The following is a 21542-nucleotide window of genomic DNA, read 5'->3' as shown; positions in this document are numbered from 1 at the left end:
CTTTGACTGATAAAGGTCTTCGTAGAATATGTAGGAACCAATATGGGCATCCAGGTTCCGCTATTGGTTATTGATCATAGAAGTGTCTCGGTCATGTCTACATAGTTCTCAAACTCGTAGGGTCCGCACGCTTAACGTTCGTTGATGATATAGTAGTATATGAGTTATGTATGTTGGTGACCGAATGTTGTTTGGAGTCCCGAATGAGATCATAGACATGATGAGGAGCTTCGGAATGGTCCAGAGGTAAAGATTGATATATAGGATGATATGGTTAGGCCAAGGGGTGAAGCCCACGAGGCTTTAGGTCGGTGCAAAAGGAGTTTTGCGAAGGCGAGGGGGCCAAACGCCGGAGACCCCGGCGTCTGGCCCTGGGCCAGACATCGAGGCCCATGGCGTCCGGGCCAAACACCAAGGATTGTGGCGTTTGGTCCTGGAGTCCAAGTGGGACTCTTGCCTTTAGGGCAAAACCGACTTTGAGGAGGCTTTTGCTCCAAGTTTCGACCCCAGGGCTCAACATATAAATAGAGGGGCAGGGCTAGCACCAAAGACACATCAAGAAACACCAAGCCGTGTGTCGGCAACCCCGTCCCTATAGTTTATCCTCCGTCATAGTTTTCGTTGTGCTTGGCAAAGCCCCGCGGAGATTGTTCTTCACCAACACCATCACCAAGCCGTCGTGCTGCCGGAACTCATCTACTAATTCGCCTGTCTTGCTGGATCAAGAAGGCGAGGACGTCCCCGAGCTGAACGTGTGCTGAATGCGGAGGTGCCGTACATTCGATACTTGATCGGGACGGATCGTGAAGGTGTACGACTACATCAACCGCGTTGATGAACGCTTCTGCTTTGCAATCTGCAAGGGTATGAAGATACACTCCCCTTGTCGTTGCTATGCATCTCCCAGATAGATCTTGCGTGATCGTAGGAAATTTTTTGAAATTACATGCTACGTTCCCCAACAGTGGTATCAGAGCCAGTTTTATGCGTATATGTTTTATGCACGAGTAGAACACAAAGTGTTGTGGGTGATAATAGTCATACTGCTTACCACCAACGTCTTACTTTGATTCGGCCGTATTGTTGGATGAAGTGCCCCGGACCGACATTACATGACCGCGTTCATGAGACTGGTTCTACCGACGTGCTTTTGCACACAGGTGGCTGGCGGGTGTCAGTTTCTCCAACCTTAGTTGAATCAAGTTTGACTACGGCCGGTCCTTGTTGAAGGTTAAAATAACACACTTGACAAAAAATCATTGTGGTTTTGATGCGTAGTCTAAGAACGGTTCTTGCTAGAAGCCCGTAGCACCCATGTAAAACTTGCAACAACAAAGTAGGGGACATCTAACTTGTTTTTGCAGGGCATGTTGTGATCTGACTTGGTCAAGAGACGTGATACAAATTGTTGTATGAGATGATCATGTTTTGTAATAGAGTTATCAACAACTGGCAGGAGTCATATGGTTGTCGCTTTATTGTATGAAATGCAATCGCCATGTAATTGCTTTACTTTATCACTAAGCGGTAGTGATAGTCGTAGTAGCAATACTTGGCGAGAAGACAACGATGCTTCGATGGAGATCAAGGTGTCAAGCCGGTGATGATGGAGATCATGACGATGCTTCGGTGATGGAGATCATGAGCACAAGATGATGATGGCAATATCATGTCACATATTTTGATTGCATGTGATGTTTATCTTTTATGCTTCTTATTTTGCTAAGTACGGCAGCATTATAAGATGATCCCTTATTAAATTTCAAGGAATAAGTGTTCTCCCTGAGTATGCACTGTTGCTACAGTTCTTCATGTTGAGACACCACGTGATGATCGGGTGTGATAAGCTCTACGATCACATACAACGGGTGCAAGCCAGTTTTGCACATGCAGAATACGTGGGTTAAACTTGACGAGCCTAGCATATGCATATATGGCCTCGGAACACTAAGATCGAAAGGTCGAGCGTGAATCATATAGTAGATATGATCAACATAGTGATGTTCACCATTCAAAACTACTCCATCTCACGTGATGATCGAACATGGTTTAGTTGATTTGGATCACGTTATCATTTAGATGACTAGAGGGATGTCTATCTAAGTGGGAGTTCTTAAGTAATATGATTAATTGAACTTTAATTTATCATGAACTTAGTCTTGATAGTATTTGCATATCTATGTTGTAGATCAATAGCTCGCGCTTAGCTCCCGTGTTTTATTTTTGATATGTTCCTAGAAAAAACTAAGTTGAAAGATGGATAGTAGCAATGATGCAGACTGGGTCCGTAATCTGAGGATTATCCTCATTGCTGCACAGAAGAATAATGTCCTTGATGCACCGCTAGGTGACAGACCTATTGCACGAGCAGATGCAGACGATATGAATGTTTGACAATGCTCGGTATGATGAATACTTGATAGTTTAGTGCACCATAATTGATGGCTTAGAACCGGGACTTCAAAAACATTTTGAACGCCACAGAGCATATGAGATGTTCCAAGAGCTGAAATTGGTATTTCAGACTCATGCCCATGTCAAGAGGTATGAGACCTCTAACAAATACTTTGCCTAAAAGATGGAGGAGAATTGCTCAACTAGTGAGCATGTGCTCAGAATGTCTGAGTACTACAATCGCTTGAATCAAGTGGGAGTTAATCTTCCAGATAAGATAGTGATTGATAGAGTTCTCTAGTCACCATCACCAAGTGACTGGAACTTCTTGATGAATGATAGTATGCAAGGGATGATGAAAACAATTCCTGAGCTCTTCGTGATACTGAAATTGGTAAAGGTAGAAATCAAGAAAGAGCATCAAGTGTTGATGATTGACAAGACCACTAGTTTCAAGAAAAGGGCAAAGTGAAGAAGGGGAACTTCAAGAAGAATAGCAAGCAAGTTGCTACTCACGGGATGAAGCCCAAGTCTAGACCTAAGCCTGAAGCTGAGTGCTTCTACTGCAAACAGACTGGTCACCGGAAGCGGTACTGCCCCGAATATTCGGTGGATAAGAAGGATGGTAAAGTGAACAAAGGTATATTTGATATACATGTTATTGATGTGTACCTTAATAGTGCTCGTAGTAACCCCTGGGTATTTGATACTTGTTCAGTTCCTAAGATTAGTAACTCGAAACAGGAGTTGCAAAATAAATAGAGACTAGTTGAGGGTAAAGTGACGATGTATGTGGTTCCAAGATTGATATGATCATCATCGCACACCCCCTATACTTTCGAGGTTAGATTTGAACCTAAATAAATGTTATTTGGTGTTTGCATTAAAGCATGAATATGGTTAGATCATGTTTATTGCAATATTGTTATTCATTTAAGACAGAGAATAATTGTTATTCTATTTACATGAATAAAGCCTTCTGTGGTCATACACCCAATGTTGATGGTTTATTGAATCTCGATCGTGGTAATACACATATTCATAATATTGATGCCAAAAGATGTAAATTTGATAATGATAGTGCAACTTATTTGTGGCACTGCCGCTTGGGTCATATCGGTATAAAGCGCATGAAGAAACTCCATAAAGATGGACTCTTGGAATCGTTTGATACTTGCGAACCGTTCCTTATGGGCAAGATGACTAAAAATCCGTTCTCTGGAACAATGGAATGAGCTAGTGACTTATTGGAAATAATACATACCGATGTATGCGGTCCAATGAGTGTTGATGCTCGTGCCAGGAATCGTTATTTTCTGACCTTCACAGATGATTTAAGCAGATATGGGTATATCTACTTAATGAAACACAAGTCTGAAACATTTGAAAAGTTCAAAGAATTTCAGAGTGAAGTGGAGAATCATCGTAACAAGAAAATGAAAGTTTCTATGATCTGATCATGGATGAGAATATTTGAGTTACGAGTTTGGCCTTCATTTAAAACAATGTGGAATAGTTTCACAGCTCACGCCACCTGGAACACCACAGCGTAATGGTGTGTCCGAACGTCATAACCGCACTTTATTAGATATGGTGCGATCTATGATGTCTCTTACCGATTTACCAATATCGTTTTGGGGTTATGCATAAGAGACAGCTGCATTCACGTTAAAAAGGGCACCATCGCAATCCGTTGAGATGATGCCTTATGAACCGTGGTTTGGCAAGAAACCAAAGTTGTAATTTCTTAAAGTTTGGGGTTGCGATGCTTATGTGAAAAAGTTTCAACCTGATAAGCTCGAACCCAAATCGGATAAATGCGTCTTCATAGGATACCCAAAGGAAACTGTTGGGTACACCTTCTATCACAGATCCGAAGGCAAGATATTCGTTGCTAAGAATGGATCCTTTCTAGAGAAGGAGTTACTCTCGAAAGAAGTGAGTGGGAGGAAAGTAGAACTTGATAAGGTAATTGTATCTTCTCCCGAAATGGAAAGTAGTTCATCACATAAATCAGTTCCAGTGATTCCTACACCAATTAGTGAGGAAGCTAATGATAATGATCATGAAACTTCAGATCAAGTTACTACTGAACCTCGTGGGTCAACCAGAGTAAGATCCGCAATACAGTGGTACGGTAATCCTGTTCTGGAGGTCATGTTACTTGACCATGACGAACCTACGAACTATGAGGAAGCGATGATGAGCCCAGATTCCACGAAATGGCTTGAGGCCATGAAATCTAAGATGGGATCCATGTATGAGAACAAAGTGTGGACTTTGGTTGACTTGCCCGATGATCGGCAAGCCATAGAGAATAAAATGGATCTTCAAGAGGAAGACGGACGCTGATAGTAGTGTTACTATCTGCAAAGCTCGACTTGTCAAAAAGGGTTTTTGACAAGTTCAAGGTGTTGACTGCGATGAGATTTTCTCACTCGTAGCGATGCTAAAGTCTGTCCGAACCATGTTAGCGATTGCCGCAATTTATGAAATCTGGCAAATGGATAACAAAACTGCATTCCCTGATGGATTTATTAAAGAAGTGTTGTATATGATGCAACCAGAAGGTTTTGTCAATCTTAAAGGTGCTAACAAAATATGCAAGCTCCAGTGATCCATCTATGGACTGGTGCAAGCATCTCAGAGTTGGAATACACGCTTTAATAAGTTGATCAAAGCATATAGTTTTATACGGACTTATGGTGAAGCCTGTATTTATAAGAAAGTGAGTGGGAGCACTACAACCTTTCTAATAAGTATATGTGAATGACATATTGTTGATCGGAAATGATGTAGAATTTTCTAGAAAGCATAAAGGAGTGTTTGAAAGGAATTTTTCAAAGAAAGACCTCGGTGAAGCTGCTTACATATTAAACATCAAGACCTATAGAGATAGATCAAGACGCTTGATAAGTTTTTTCAATGAGTAAATACCTTGACAAGATTTTGAAGTAGTTCAAAATGGAACAGTCAAAGAAGGAGTTCTTGCCTGTATTGCAAGGTGTGAAGTTGAGTAAAGATTCAAAACCCGACCACGGTAGAAAATAGAAAGAGAATGAAAAGTCATTCCCTATGCCTCAGTCATAGGTATGAAGTATGCTATGCTATGTACCAGACTTATTGTGTACCTCACCATGAATTTGGCAAGAGGGTACAATAGTGATCTAGGAGTGGATCACTGGATAACGGCCAAAATTATCATTAGTAGAATAAGGATATGCTTCTCGATTATGGAGGTGACAAAAAGTTCATCGTAAAGGGTTACGTCGATGCAAGCTTTGACACTGATCTGGATGACTCTAAGTCTCAATCTGGATAGATATTGAAAGTGGGAGAAATTAGCTAGATTAGCTCCGTGCAAAGCATTGTAGACATAGAAATTTGCAAAATACATATGGATCTAAATGTGGCAGACCCGTTGACTAAACTTCTCTCACAAGCAAAACATGATCACACCTTAGTACTCTTTGGGTGTTAATCGCATGGTCATGTGAACTAGATTATTGACTCTAGTAACCCTTTGGGTGTTGGTCACATGGCGATGTGAACTATGGGTGTTAATCACATGGTGATGTGAACTATTGGTGTTAATCACATGGTGATGTGATCTAGATTATTGACTCTAGTGCAAGTGGGAGACTGAAGAAAATATGCCCTAGAGGCAATAATAAAGTTATTATTTATTTCCTTATTTCATGATAAATGTTTATTATTCATGCTAGAATTGTATTAACCGGAAACTTAGTACATGTGTGAATTACATAGACAAAACATAAGTGTCCCTAGTATGACTCTACTTGACTAGCTCGTTTATCAAAGATGGTTATGTTTACTAACCATAGACATGAGTTGTCATTTGATGAACGGGATCACATCATTAGGAGAATGATGTGATGGACAAGACCCATTCGTTAGCTTAGCATTATGACCGTTACAGTTTCATTGCTACTACTTTCTTCATGACTTATACATGTTCCTCAGACTATGAGATTATGCAACTCCCGTATACCAGAGGAACACCTTGTGTGCTATCAAACGTCACAACATAACTGGGTGATTATAAAGATGCTCTACAGATGTCTCTGAAGGTGTTTGTTGAGTTGGCATAGATCAAGATTAGGATTTGTCACTCTGTGTATCGGAGAGGTATCTCTGGCCCCTCTCGGTAATGCACATCACTATAAGCCTTGCAAGCAATGTGACTAGTGAGTTAGTTGCGGGATGATGCATTACGGAACGAGTAAAGAGACTTGTCGGTAATGATATTGAACTAGGTATGATGATACCGACGATCGAATCTCAGGCAAGTAACATACCGATGACAAAGGGAACAACATATGTTGTTATGCGGTTCGACTGATAAAGATCTTTATAGAATATGTAGGAACCAATATGGGCATCCAGGTTCCGCTATTGGTTATTGACCAGAGAGGTGTCTCGGTCATGTCTACATAGTTCTTGAACTCGTAGGGTCCGCACGCTCAACGTTCGTTGATGATATAGTATTATATGAGTTATGTATGTTGGTGACTGAATGTTGTTCGGAGTCCCGGATGAGATCACGTACATGACGAGGAGCTTCGGAATGGTTCGGAGGTAAAGATTGATATATAGGATGATATGGTTCGGCCAAGGGATGAAGCCCACGAGGCTTTAGGTCGGTGCAAAAGGAGTTTTGCGGAGGCCAGGGGGGCAAACGCCGGAGACCCTGGCGTCTGGCCCTGGGCCAGACACCGAGGCCCATGGCGTCTGGGCTAGACGCCAAGGATTGTGGCGTTTGGTCCTGGAGTCCGAGTGGGACTCTTGCCTTTCGGGCAAAACCGACTTTGAGGAGGCTTTTGCTCCAAGTTTCGACCCCGGGGCTCAACATATAAATAGAGGGGCAGGGTTAGCACCAAAGACACATCAAGAAACACCAAGCCGTGTGTAGGCAACCCCGTCCCTCTAGTTTATCCTCCGTCATAGTTTTCGTTGTTCTTGGCGAAGCCCTGCGGAGATTGTTCTTCACCAACACCGTCACCACGCCTCGTGCTACTGGAACTCATCTACTACTTCGCCTGTCTTGTTAGATCAAGAAGGCGAGGACGTCACCGAGCTGAACGTGTGCGGAACACGGAGGTGCCGTACGTTCGGTACTTGATCGGGACGGATCATTAAGGTGTACGACTACATCAACCGCGTTGATAAATGCTTCCGCTTTGCGATCTTTAAGGGTATGAAGATACACTTCCCTTATCGTTGCTATGCATCTCCTAGATAGATCTTGCGTGATCGTAGGAAATTTTCTGAAATTACATGCTACGTTCCCCAATACCCATAACTAAAGATAGATAACAACTTAGAACAACAAATAAAATCTACTTAGTGATAAAGCAAACAAGCACACACGAGAATATTCACCTCACGCTATTGCTCCCCGGCAACGGCACCAGAAAAAGGTCTTGATAACCCACAAGTATAGGGGATCAGTTGTAGCCTCTTTCGATAAGTAAGAGTGTCGAACCCAACGAGGAGCTAAAGGTAGAACAAATATTTCCTCAAGTTCTATCGACCACCGATACAACTCTACGCACGCTTTACGTTCGCTTTACCTATAACAAGTATGAAACTAGAAGTACTTTGTAGGTGTGATAGGATAGGTTTGCAAGATAATAAAGAGCATAAATAAAAAGGAGGGGTTGTTTAGATAAAAACACAACTAAGTTAGTTTTAGTAGAGAGCTTTTTGTCACAAGAAAGTTATTTGTCCCTAGGCAATCGATAACTAGACTGGTAATCACTATTGCAATTTTGTATGAGGGAGAGGCATAAGCTAACATACTTTCTCTTCTTGGATCATATGCACTTATGATTGGAACTCTAGCAAGCATCTGCAACTACTAAAGATCATTAAGATAAAACCCTGTAACGCCCCGGATACAACTTTCCATATTCGTAACTCCAACTCTTGCCTTTTCCGGAGATGCGATATGTTATTTCCTCCGTGGTTGGGTTTTTGTCTTTCGTTTTGCATTTTGTTCATGTCATGCATTTCATCATCGCATCATTCGCATTGCATCAGCACTCGTAGCCGTTCACAGTTGCCCTTTCTCTCTTTGCCTCCGTTGTTATTTTGTCAGGTCCTTGTCCTCGTTGACCTCTCTCAGACCCCCTCTTGCGCGCGTCCGAAAACTCCCCCGAACTCGAACCTGGTTGTCGTGACCGTTGGGTTCGGATCATCCCCCAACATCTATAAAACATCTCTGTTTTCTTATTTGGACCCCCTAGCCTATTTTTCTCGACCGCCCGATTTCGCTCGGACGTACCGGGTTAACCCTGCCCTAATCCTCCTTGCTATATAAATATGACCCAACCCTAAATTTGAGGAAAGTTGTCCCATCGTTCCCTCACCCACCGCCGCCGCTCTCCCACATCCACCTTGAGATCCCTCCCGGTCCAGTTTCCACCCGAGACCAATCGCAGCCTCCATCTTCTCCTCGTTCTCCCCACCAGCCCAACCGGAGCGCTCGAACAAGTGTCCTCCTTCCTCGGGATCGACCCAGATCCCACCTGGCCAAATCCCCTCTCGCTCCCTCGTCCTCGCCCGCGTCCGAGCAAGAGGAGCTCGCTGCTCAAGCTCGAGCACGCACCCAGGACCCATGGCGCCCCTCCCGTGCGCGCCTCCTCCTCCCGCTGCTCCCTGCGTCCCTTTTCGCGTTGTGCAAGGCCCGAGGAGAGCCGAGCTCCTCCCGATCCAGAGCTCCGCCGTCTTCCTCGCGACCCTCGCTGCCTCGTCTCACCGCCGACGATCACCAGCACCTCCAGGTCACGCCGCCGGGCCTCCCTCGCGCCCTCTCTTCCTTTCCCTCTCCCTCTCTAACCTCTCTCTGTCTCTCTTCGTCAGGGACAGGAAAGAGGCAAGCCCGCGCGTCCTCCGCCGTGGATCCAGGGCCTTGATTCGTTCCCGGCCTCGCCTCTTCTCGCCGGTCCCAACCTCGCCGGATCCAGCCGTCTCCGTCGTCCGCTAGCCTCCTGTCCGTCTCGAGCGCCAAGTCCCGCTCCCTGCTTCCTCTGAAGTCGCTGCACCAAGCCCCGCCTCCTGTGTCCCTGCCTCGAGCACCAGTGCTCCAAGCCCGGCCCTTCTGTAGCTCGCCGGTGAGCACATCTAGCCACCCGCGCCTGTGGTTCCCTCCTTTTTCTTCCCGTTTCTTCTCCCTGAATCTCTTCTCCGAATTCACTCGTCTCTCTGAATTTCTTCACAGGAGTTGAGCCGCTGTCGTCCTGTTCGACTCCGTCCATCAGGAACCATCTCCCCTTGTCAGATACGATGGATCCTCGCTGCCGTCCGCCACCTGTAGGCCCCATCTCGCCGCACCTCCCTCCGTTCCTTGAGCCCACGATGCCGAAGTCCATCGCGCCCAGCCGCTGGCGCTTGAACCTGCTCCTTCCTCTGTTCTTCAGTAACGAGAGCAGCAGCAGTTCGCTTGTCCCGTGCGTTGACCGCGCCACGCCAGCTCCTGGGCCGCGTCCCGCGAGACGACCCAACAGCTGCATCCTGTCGGCCTGCTGCTACCTCTCCACAGTTCTGGGCTGAGGCCCATGGTGAGCAGCACCCCCAGCCCCTTCTCTGTGTTCAGCCCAGCAGTGCTCCAGATTCGGCCCGTGGATGTTTTTTTCCCGTTCTGCGATTTAGCGATTTATCCAGAGAGTGCAGTTTTACAGATTTCCTCTCATGTTCATGCATTTAATATCTCACAAACCGTGCATCGGTTTAAAATATTTTAAATAGGTAAAATGCTTAGAATTTCCTATAGTTTCACATTATGCCATTTTCATCCATGTTTGAAATGTTTAAAATGTTGTTTGATTAAATTTGCTCAAATGCCATGTTAAAATGATTTATTTCATAACTAAATAACCGTAGCTCCAATTTTAATAAACTTTATATGTAAATGGGGTGGAAAAATGCATAGAATAACATGGTCCACTTTATTTTCCTGTTTAACAACTCTAAAATATGGTTTAGGGCAGAACAGTGCCAAATTCAAAATATGCACATGGGGATTTTCCGGAAATGTTGTTTGTTGTTCCGGCCTCATTTACACTTGCCTAAATAGTTAGTTTACTTTTGTTACACCCCTTGCCATGTTTAACAACATTTAACATTGTTGTGTACCTAAACAAGAGAGAACTAAATAATTGATGTGGTGTTTCGTCAATATGCAACTCGCTGCATATTGAGCTCCACTTAACTTGCAGTATTGTTTGTTGCACTTTGCCATGCCATGCCTCATTAAACCGGACATGCATCATACTTGATCGTGCATCATGCCATGATTATGCTTGTGTGTTTACCATGTTGTTTGTTTCTTTCTGTGTTGTTCTTAGTTCCGGTAATGTTGCGATTGTGAGGATTCGTTCGACTACTCCCGTTCGTCTTCTTCATGGACTCGTTCTTCTTCCTTGCGGGATTTCAGGCAAGATGACCGCTACCCTGGATCTCATTACTATCATTGCCATGCTAGTTGCTTCGTTCTATCGCTATGCTACGCTACCTATCATTTTGTTCTACCAAGCCTCCCAAATTGCCATGTCAGCCTCTAACCTTTTCACCCTTCCTAGCAAACCGTTGTTTGGCTATGTTACCGCTTTGCTCAGCCCCTCTTATAGCATTGTTAGTTGCAGGTGAAGTTGAAGATTGCTCCATGGTGGACAGGGTTATGTTGGGATATCACAACATCTCTTATATTATTAATGCATCTATATATTTGGTAAAGGGTGGAAGGCTCGGCCTTATGCCTGGTGTTTTGTTCCACTCTTGCCGCCCTAGTTTCCGTCATACCGGTGTTATGTTCCCGGATTTTGCGTTCCTTACGCGGTCGGGTGATTTATGGGACCCCCTTGACAGTTCGCTTTGAATAAAACTCCTCCAGCAAGGCCCAACCTTGGTTTTACCATTTGCCTCACCACCACCTATACCCTTCCCTTGGGTCGGCCAACCCAAGGGTCATCTTTATTTTAGCCCCCCGGGCCAGTGCTTCTCTAAGTGCTGGTCTGAACCGGGCAGACTGCGGGGCCCCCTCGGGGAAACGCGAGGTCTGGTTTTACTCGTAGGCTGACCTATCCGGTGTTGCCCTGAGAACGAGATATGTGCAGCTCCTATCGGGATTGTCGGCGCATCGGGCGGCTTTGCTGGTCTTGTTTTACCATTGTCGAAATGTCTTGTAAACCGGGATTCCGAGACTGATCGGGTCTTCCTGGGAGAAGGAATATCCTTCGTTGATCGCGAGAGCTTATCATGGGCTAAGTTGGGACACCCCTGCAGGGTTATAAACTTTCGAGAGCCGTGCCCGCGATTATGTGGCAGATGGGAATTTGTTAATGTCCGGTTGTAGATAACTTGACACTTGACTTAATTAAAATGCATCAACCGCGTGTGTAGCCGTGATGGTCTCTTCTCGGCGGAGTCCGGGAAGTGAACACGGTTTTGGGTTATGTTTGACGTAAGTAGGAGTTCAGGATCACCTCTTGATCATTGCTAGCTTCACGACCGTTCTGTTTGCTCTCTTCTCGCTCTTATTTGCGTTTGTTAGCCACCATATATGCTTAGTCGCTGCTGCAACCTCACCACTTTACCCCTTCCTTTCCCTTTAAGCTTTGCTAGTCTTGATACCCATGGTAATGGGATTGCCGAGTCCTCGTGGCTCACAGATTACTACAACAACAGTTGCAGGTACAGGTTTTGCGATGATCATGACGCGAGAGCGATGTTTGCTTGTTTTGGAGTTCTTCTTCTGCTTCTTCTTCGATCAGGGGATAGGTTCCAGGTCGGCAGCCTGGGCTAGCAGGGTGGATGTCGCTTGAGTTTCTGTTTGTGTTTCATCCGTAGTCGGATGGTGCTCTTATGTAAGATGATGTTGTATTCGTGTGGCATTGTATGCTTTTTGTATGTATCCCCATCTATTATGTAATGTTGATGTAATGATATCCACCTTGCAAAAGCGTATCAATATGCGGTTCTATCCTTGGTAGGACCTTCGAGTCTCTTTAGGATAGTATCGCATATTGGGCGTGACAAGTTGGTATCAGAGCCTCGACCGACCATAGGAGTCCCCTTGATTGTTGGTCGTTGTTGAGTCTAGAACAAAAATGTTTTGAGTCTTAGGATTATATATATCCGAGAGTAGGATTCTTTTTACTCCTCAGTCCCTTCGTCGCTCTGGTGAGGACTCCTAACGTAGATGTTTTGTCTTTCCTCTCCTCAAATTTCACTAATTTTTTTTAGGATCACGCGGGTATCTTGGGATCGTTCCGATATTCTTATGACGAGAACATTGTTCTTTGTGCCTCCTGACATTTTTGGGTTGTGGCAGTGTCTCGGGGAGTTGAGCTCCGAGGTGTTGTTGTCATAATTTTATCATTGCAGTTCTGGAATACCTGAGTTTTTGCCGACATCGAAAATCTCTTTTATGCAGTTGTTGGTGAGATAACCTCGACGCCACCCAGTACTGGGGAGTTCGGGAGTATTGCCATAACTCGTATAACGGATGCTTTTCGAAGGTTGAGGTACATGATTTCCGAAGGTTTCTCGGTTATGTGTTGACGGATGGATACAGCTGGATGTAGGGATTGTTAGTTTGGGTGAGATATATTGCTTCCCCTGTATCCCCAACACCAGATTGCATAACCAGAAAGTTTCGGGAGTTTATAGGTGGGAATTCAAGTAGCTCCTAGAATATCTTTCCGACAGATGCATGATATGGGATTGGGTAAATCTCTATCATATGTATTTGTTCCGGCTTATTCTGCAAGCCAAATCCTTTGTTTTGTTTTATTTGTGGTATTTGAGTTGCTTCAATGTCAAGTGTTGATTTCATACCTTTCAAGCGGTGTTCTCATATTTCTATGGGAGTACTAATCCTTCTTGATCACTGAGGTCATCATGTTAATTCTTTTCCAACCGGTGCGCTTCTCTTTGAGATGATCCCATCATTCTCCCCATCCGCAAGATCAATTCTAAGTTTTCTCAATGGTGTTTGTTTCGTTCATCCCAAGTTGTCTTTGTTTTCCCCACCCTCCCACCCTTTTCTTCAAGGACTCATTTATTTTAATCAAGTATCCATTTATTCGTGTGAAGTCACTTCACTCTTTTCAATCAATGTTCTGATCCGGTGATCCCTCGTGAAGATGCTCACGAGCTTCAAGTCCATCATCCTCCGTTCTTTTTTTCTTCTCCAGTGGATCCAACTCAAGCTTTCAGTGTTGATCATATTCCTTTTCTCGTGTCAAATGCTTTCTCATGCCGGTGCACCTCTCAATCACTCACCTCTTGCTATTCATTTGTTCCAGAGTGTTGAAGCTATCTCAAAAGATTTGTGTTTCCATTCTTAATCCGTTCAAGCCATTTGGAGATTGTTATCTCATTCAAGCCATTTAATTCAACCGGTGCAATCTCTCTTTAAAATCATTTTCAACGGTGTTTTCTTTTGAGTGGGCCCTAACCCACAGGTCTTTTCCCAGGATCTTACCCGACTCTTCGAATTATTAGGAGCAATTCTCAAATTCATTTCCAAGTTTGACGTAAGAATGAATTTTCATCAGCCACATGCCTTCTCCAAGGTCATTTTCAAATTCTTTTCATCTTTGGCTCAATCTTTCCTCTTTTAATTCTCCCGGAGTATCTCAATAATTCATGGTGGTTCTCATCATCATTCTCAACATTTGAAGACCGAAGAAGGATTTCTCTTAAATCTTGGTCCATTCTCTTGAATATTCATGGTTCTAGCTTCATGCTATCCTCATAAGTGTTTTCGATTGTGACAATTCTTTTCTTACCATCCGGAGCATTTCTTGAGTTGTTTCCATTTCTTTCCTCCGAAGGCCATCAGGTCATAATTCTTCATTCTCAGCGTGTAGCTATCGTTCTCCAAATCTTACTGGTGAATCGTTCAAATATCCTCTAATCAGTTCATGTTCTCTTCGTTCTCATGTATCTAAATCCCTTCAAGTATCTTCATTCGTTTTCAAATTCTTTCCGGTGAATTGTGCCTTTGCTACTTTCATTTTCAATTCTTACGGTGGTTCCTCCAACATTCCTCTTCCATTGTTATCATACCAATTCATTCGCTCTTTCCAAATCCTATCGGTGGTTCGTGGAAGACCTTTCCAAGTTGCGCTATTTCTCTCTTCAATCTTTTCAAGAAGAATAAGTAGTATGCCCAATCCATTGCTTGTCATCAATTTAATTTGATGAAGGATAAGCATACAATAAATCTTATTCTTATTTCCTCGAGGTGATTCAATTCTTTTCTTCCAGAGATTGGTCATGGTGAAGTAATTCTCGGCTCTAGTGTTTCATCTATTTTTTTCCGGAGTTCCAAGTTTTCCGCATTATCTCGTCGCGAAGCTCCATCTAAATCATCGCAAGGCTTCACCTTGTGTTTTCAACTTCTCTTTCTTTCTATCATCCTTTTATTACCGGAGTTCTTCATGGAGGCTCTACATGATTGTCAAGGATACTTTTCATTCTTCAAGATTTCTCTTGAAGTTATGATCCGCCAAGATATACTCAAAATTAAACATGGTGCCCAACACATGTTTTGTTCCGAGAAGTTCAAGTATTCTTCTTCTTGCATTTCAAAGTGCAATTCTTTCTACCTTATCTCTTGAGATGGTGTTATGTCACTCTTGGCAATTTCTCCTCGTGTTTCAAGGTTCACAAGTTGTTAAGAATGAGATATTTAAACCCATCATTTTCTCTTCGTCCAGGAGAGCCTTTGCAACTCGTCAATCTCTTCATTGGAGTTATCTTGGGTTATATTTCACCTAAAGCCTTCCCTAAGGAATATTGCTAATTATGGTTCTATCAATGATCCGAATTTTCTCCTATCCTCTCGGTGAAGAAGTTTTTCATCTCTTTGGTGCTCTCAATCAAATCAATGGTTTCCATTAGTGGCCGGTTGTCACCTCATAGTCTCGAGATGTTTTCCATAAGCCCACAACAAGCTTGTGCTTCTCGTTGTTGATTTTCCAACAACTCCGTTCGATTCTTCTTTGCAAGGATGCTTTCCAAGTTCACTTGTGGCAAAAGTTGTCATTTTCTTCTCCGTCCCTTTATACCAACGATCTAACTTCTATTCTTTCGTTACGGGGGCATTGTGATGTTGTGCTCTTCACCCATCACCTCGTTTTGTGAGGATCGTGTTCTTTTCTTGCTTATCCATTTAACCGGAGTGTTGTATCATCTCTTCAATATCTTTTCATCTAATCAAGTTTTCTTCTCTTTTCTACCTGAGTGTTGTCCAAATTCTGTCATTCTTGTTCCTTGGCTATCTCATTATACCGAGGTGGTCATATTCTTTTCGTTCGTGAAGCTCTTATTTCCATGTCTTTCAACTTTCAAGTTCTCGTAATGTTCCTTGTTCCTCTTTTCCAATGGATTGTTTGCAATCTCGTTCATCTCTGTTGTACTCTTTCTTTTAAATTTCTCAACCTCTCAAGGTTCATGGTTTCACTCGTTCGTCAAAGAAGCAACTTCGTTTTACCTCTTATCTTCCTCTTCCTTTTCCCTCCGGTGCCATCCTAGATCTCGGGACGAGATCCTCTTGTAGTGGTGGAGTGTTGTAACGCCCCGGATACAACTTTCCATATTCGTAACTCCAACTCTTGCCTTTTCCGGAGATGCGATATGTTATTTCCTCCGTGGTTGGGTTTTTGTCTTTCGTTTTGCATTTTGTTCATGTCATGCATTTCATCATCGCATCATTCGCATTGCATCAGCACTCGTAGCCGTTCACAGTTGCCCTTTCTCTCTTTGCCTCTGTTGTTATTTTGTCAGGTCCTTGTCCTCGTTGACCTCTCTCAGACCCCCTCTTGCGCGCGTCCGAAAACTCCCCCGAACTCGAACCTGGTTGTCGTGACCGTTGGGTTCGGATCATCCCCCAACATCTATAAAACATCTCTGTTTTCTTATTTGGACCCCCTAGCCTATTTTTCTCGACCGCCCAATTTCGCTCGGACGTACCGGGTTAACCCTGCCCTAATCCTCCTTGCTATATAAATATGACCCAACCCTAAATTTGAGGAAAGTTGTCCCATCGTTCCCTCACCCGCCGCCGCCGCTCTCCCGCATCCACCTTGAGATCCCTCCCGATCCAGTTTCCACCCGAGACCAATCGCAGCCTCCATCTTCTCCTCGTTCTCCCCACCAGCCCAACAGGAGCGCTCGAACAAGTGTCCTCCTTCCTCGGGATCGACCCAGATCCCACCTGGCCAAATCCCCTCTCGCTCCCTCGTCCTCGCCCGCGTCCGAGCAAGAGGAGCTCGCTGCTCAAGCTCGAGCATGCACCCAGGACCCATGGCGCCCCTCCCATGTGCGCCTCCTCCTCCCGCTGCTCCCTGCGTCCCTTTTCGCATTGTGCAAGGCCCGAGGAGAGCCGAGCTCCTCCCGATCCAGAGCTCCGCCGTCTTCCTCGCGACCCTCGCCGCCTCGTCTCACCGTCGACGATCACCAGCACCTCCAGGTCACGCCGCCGGGCCTCCCTCGTGCCCTCTCTTCCTTTCCCTCTCCCTGTCTCACCTCTCTCTGTCTCTCTTCGTCAAGGACAGGAACGAGGCAAGCCCGCGCGTCCTCCACCGTGGATCCAGGGCCTTGATTCGTTCCTGGCCTCGCCTCTTCTCGCCGGAGTCCCAACCTCGCCGGATCCAGCCGTCTCCGTCGTCCGCTAGCCTCCTGTCCGTCTCGAGCGCAAAGTCCCGCTCCCTGCTTCCTCTGAAGTCGCTGCACCAAGCCCCGCCTCCTGTGTCCCTGCCTCGAGCACCAGTGCTCCAAGCCCGGCCCTTCTGTAGCTCGCCGGTGAGCACATCTAGCCACCCGCGCCCGTGGTTCCCTCCTTTTTCTTTCCGTTTCTTCTCCCTGAATCTCTTCTCTGAATTCACTCGTCTCTCTGAATTTCTTCACAGGAGTTGAGCCGCTGTCGTCCTGTTCGACTCCCTCCATTAGGAAGCATCTCCCCTCGTCAGATCCGGTGGATCCTCGCCGCCGTCCGCCGCCTGTAGGCCCCATCTCGCCGCACCTCCCTCCGTTCCTTGAGCCCACGATGCCGAAGTCCATCGCGCCCAGCCGCCGGCGCTTGAACCTGCTCCTTCCTCTGTTCTTCAGTAACGAGAGCAGCAGCAGTTCGCTTGTCCCGCGCGTTGACCGCGCCACGCCAGCTCCTGGGCCGCGTCTCGCGAGCCGACCCAGCAGCTGCATCCTGTCGGCCTGCTGCTACCTCTCCACAGTTCTAGGCTGAGGCCCATGGTGAGCAGCACCCCCCAGCCCCTTCTCTATGTTCAGCCCAGCAGTGCTCCAGATTTGGCCGGTGGATGTTTTTTTTACCGTTCTGCGATTTAGCGATTTATCCAGAGAGTGCAGTTTTACAGATTACCTCTCATGTTCATGCATTTAATATCTCACAAACCGTGCATCGGTTTAAAATATTTTAAATAGGGAAAATGCTTAGAATTTCCTATAGTTTCACATTATGCCATTTTCATCCATGTTTGAAATGTTTAAAATGCTGTTTGATTAAATTTGCTCAAATGCCATGTTAAATGATTTATTTCATAACTAAATAACCATAGCTCCAATTTTAATAAACTTTATATGTAAATGGGGTGGAAAAATGCATAGAATAACATGGTCCACTTTATTTTCCTGTTTAACAACTCTAAAGTATGGTTTAGGGCAGAACAGTACCAAATTCAAAATATGCACTTGGGGATTTTTCGGAAATGTTGTTTGTTGTTCCGGCCTCATTTACACTTGCCTAAATAGTTAGTTTACTTTTGTTACACCCCTTGCCATGTTTAACAACATTTAACATTGTTGTGTACCTAAACAAGAGAGAACTAAATAATTGATGTGGTGTTTCGTCAATATGCAACTCGCTGCATATTGAGCTCCACTTAACATGCAGTATTGTTTGTTGCACTTTGCCATGCCATGCCTCATTAAACCGGACATGCATCATACTTGATCGTACATCATGCCATGATTATGCCTGTGTGTTTACCATGTTGTTTGTTTCTTTTCCGGTGTTGTTCTTAGTTCTGGTAATGTTGCGATTGTGAGGATTCGTTTGACTACTCCCGTTCGTCTTCTTCATGGACTCGTTCTTCTTCCTTGCGGGATTTCAGGCAAGATGACCGCTACCCTGGATCTCATTACTATCATTGCCATGCTAGTTGCTTCGTTCTATCGCTATGCTGCGCTACCTATCATTTTGTTCTATCAAGCCTCCCAAATTGCCATGTCAGCCTCTAACCTTTTCACCCTTCCTAGCAAACCGTTGTTTGGCTATGTTACCGCTTTGCTCAGCCCCTCTTATAGCGTTGTTAGTTGCAGGTGAAGTTGAAGATTGCTCCATGGTGGACAGGGTTATGTTGGGATATCACAATATCTCTTATATTATTAATGCATCTATATATTTGGTAAAGGGTGGAAGGCTCGGCCTTATGCCTGGTGTTTTGTTCCACTCTTGCCGCCCTAGTTTCCGTCATACCGGTGTTATGTTCCCGGATTTTGCGTTCCTTACGTGGTCGGGTGATTTATGGGACCCCCTTGACAGTTCGTTTTGAATAAAACTCCTCCAGCAAGGCCCAACCTTGGTTTTACCATTTGCCTCACCACCACCTATACCCTTCCCTTGGGTCGGCCAACCCAAGGGTCATCTTTATTTTAGCCCCCCCGGGCCAGTGCTTCTCTAAGTGCTGGTCTGAACCGGGCAGACTGCGGGGCCCCCTCGGGGAAACTCGAGGTCTGGTTTTACTCGTAGGCTGACCTATCCGGTGTTGCCCTGAGAACGAGATATGTGCAGCTCCTATCGGGATTGTTGGCGCATCGGGCGGCTTTGCTGGTCTTGTTTTACCATTGTTGAAATGTCTTGTAAACCGGGATTCCGAGACTGATCGGGTCTTCCTGGGAGAAGGAATATCCTTCGTTGATCGCGAGAGCTTATCATGGGCTAAGTTGGGACACCCCTGCAGGGTTATAAACTTTCGAGAGTCGTGCCCGCGGTTATGTAGCAGATGGGAATTTGTTAATGTCCGGTTGTAGATAACTTGACACTTGACTTAATTAAAACGCATCAACCGCGTGTGTAGCCGTGATGGTCTCTTCTCGGCGGAGTCCGGGAAGTGAACACGGTTTTGGGTTATGTTTGACGTAAGTAGGAGTTCAGGATCACCTCTTGATCATTGCTAGCTTCACGACCGTTCCGTTTGCTCTCTTCTCGCTCTTATTTGCGTTTGTTAGCCACCATATATGCTTAGTCGCTGCTGCAACCTCACCACTTTACCCCTTCCTTTCCCTTTAAGCTTTGCTAGTCTTGATACCCATGGTAATGGGATTGCTGAGTCCTCGTGGCTCACAGATTACTACAACAACAGTTGCAGGTACAGGTTTTGCGTTGATCATGACGCGAGAGCGATGTTTGCTTGTTTTGGAGTTCTTCTTCTGCTTCTTCTTCGATCAGGGGATAGGTTCCAGGTCGGCAGCCTGGGCTAGCAGGGTGGATGTCGCTTGAGTTTCTGTTTGTGTTTCATCTGTAGTCGGATGGTGCTCTTATGTAAGATGATGTTGTATTCGTGTGGCATTGTATGCTTTTTGTATGTATCCCATCTATTATGTAATGTTGATGTAATGATATCCACCTTGCAAAAGCGTATCAATATGCGGTTCTATCCTTGGTGGGATCTTCGAGTCTCTTTAGGATAGTATCGCATATTGGGCGTGACAAACCCAACCATAGCATTAAAGTATCAAGTCCTCTTTATTCCCATACGCAAACAACCTACTTACTCGGGTATGTGCTTCTGTCACTCACGACACCCACCATAAGCAAATTATGAACATATTGCAAACCCTACAGCGCGGATCCCTCACACTTGCGCGACACGGAGAGCACCATAGGACAACACCAATAATAAAACATGCAACTCAAACCAAACACGATCATCAATTAACCCATAGGACAAAATGGATCTACTCAAACATCATAGGATAGCCAAACATCATTGGGAAATAATATATAGCGTTGAGCACCATGTTTAGGTAGAGATTACAGCGGGTAAAAGAGGGGTTACACCACTGCATAGAGGGGGGAAGAGTTGGTGATGATGGTGGTGAAGTTGTTGGTGTAGATCGTTGACGCGATGATGGCCCCGATGGCGTTCCGGCGCCATCGGGAGAGAGGGGGAGAGAGCCCTCCTTCTTCTTCCTCCTTGACCTTCCCCCCTAGATGGGACAATGGGTTACCCTCTGGTCCATGGCCTCCATGGTGGCGGAGGGGCGAGAGCTCCTCCGAGATTGGATCTCTCTCTCTTTGTTTCCTTCTGTTTCTGCGCTCGCTGATTCTGCCCTTTCACCGTTTCTTAAATTCTCGGAGATCCGTAACTTCGATTGGGCTGAAATTTTGACACGGTTTCTATCCAGATATTAGATTTCTTGCGGCGAAAGAAGGGCACCAACCGCCTTACAGAGTGGCCACGAGGGCCCAGGGCGCACCCCCTGCCTCGTGGACTCCTCGTGCATCGTCTCGCGTTGATTCCTTTTTCCCAAAAATCACATATATTCCAAAAAAATCTTCGTGAGTTTTTATCGTGTTTGGACTCTATTTGTATGGATTTTCTGCGAAACAAAAAAACATGCAACAAACAGGAACTAGCACTGGCACTGGATCAATATGTTAGTCCCAAAAATAGTATAAAAAATTGCCAAAAGTATGTAAAAGTTGTAGAATATTGGCATGGAACAATCAAAAATTATAGATACGATGGAGACGTATCAGGGTGCCGCAGAGCACTTTACCGCCACCTGTCGCCGCCTCTCTAGATCCGCGACGAAGCATAGCCCCTCCTCGCTGAGCTTATTGGGAAAAAAGATAGGAAAAGGAGGACGACAACTATTGGTCGAACGCGAAGGTGGTCGAGGAGTACGCAACGAAGAGCGGTGAGCCGGGGAGAATAGCGGCGTTGGCGTTGGCGGCGCACCTCCATGTCACGGCCACGAGAGAGAGGAAAGACAAGAGGTCAGGGGAGATTAGGGAATGCGTGAAGCGTTAACTGCTCAGTGCCTACGTCCTACGGGAACCACACAAGCGCTTAGCATCGCTGCCTAAGGGGCTG

Source organism: Triticum dicoccoides, chromosome 1B (genome assembly GCF_002162155.2).
Source record: "Triticum dicoccoides isolate Atlit2015 ecotype Zavitan chromosome 1B, WEW_v2.0, whole genome shotgun sequence".
NCBI lineage: Eukaryota > Viridiplantae > Streptophyta > Magnoliopsida > Poales > Poaceae > Triticum > Triticum dicoccoides.
This window is presented reverse-complemented; position numbering follows the sequence as displayed.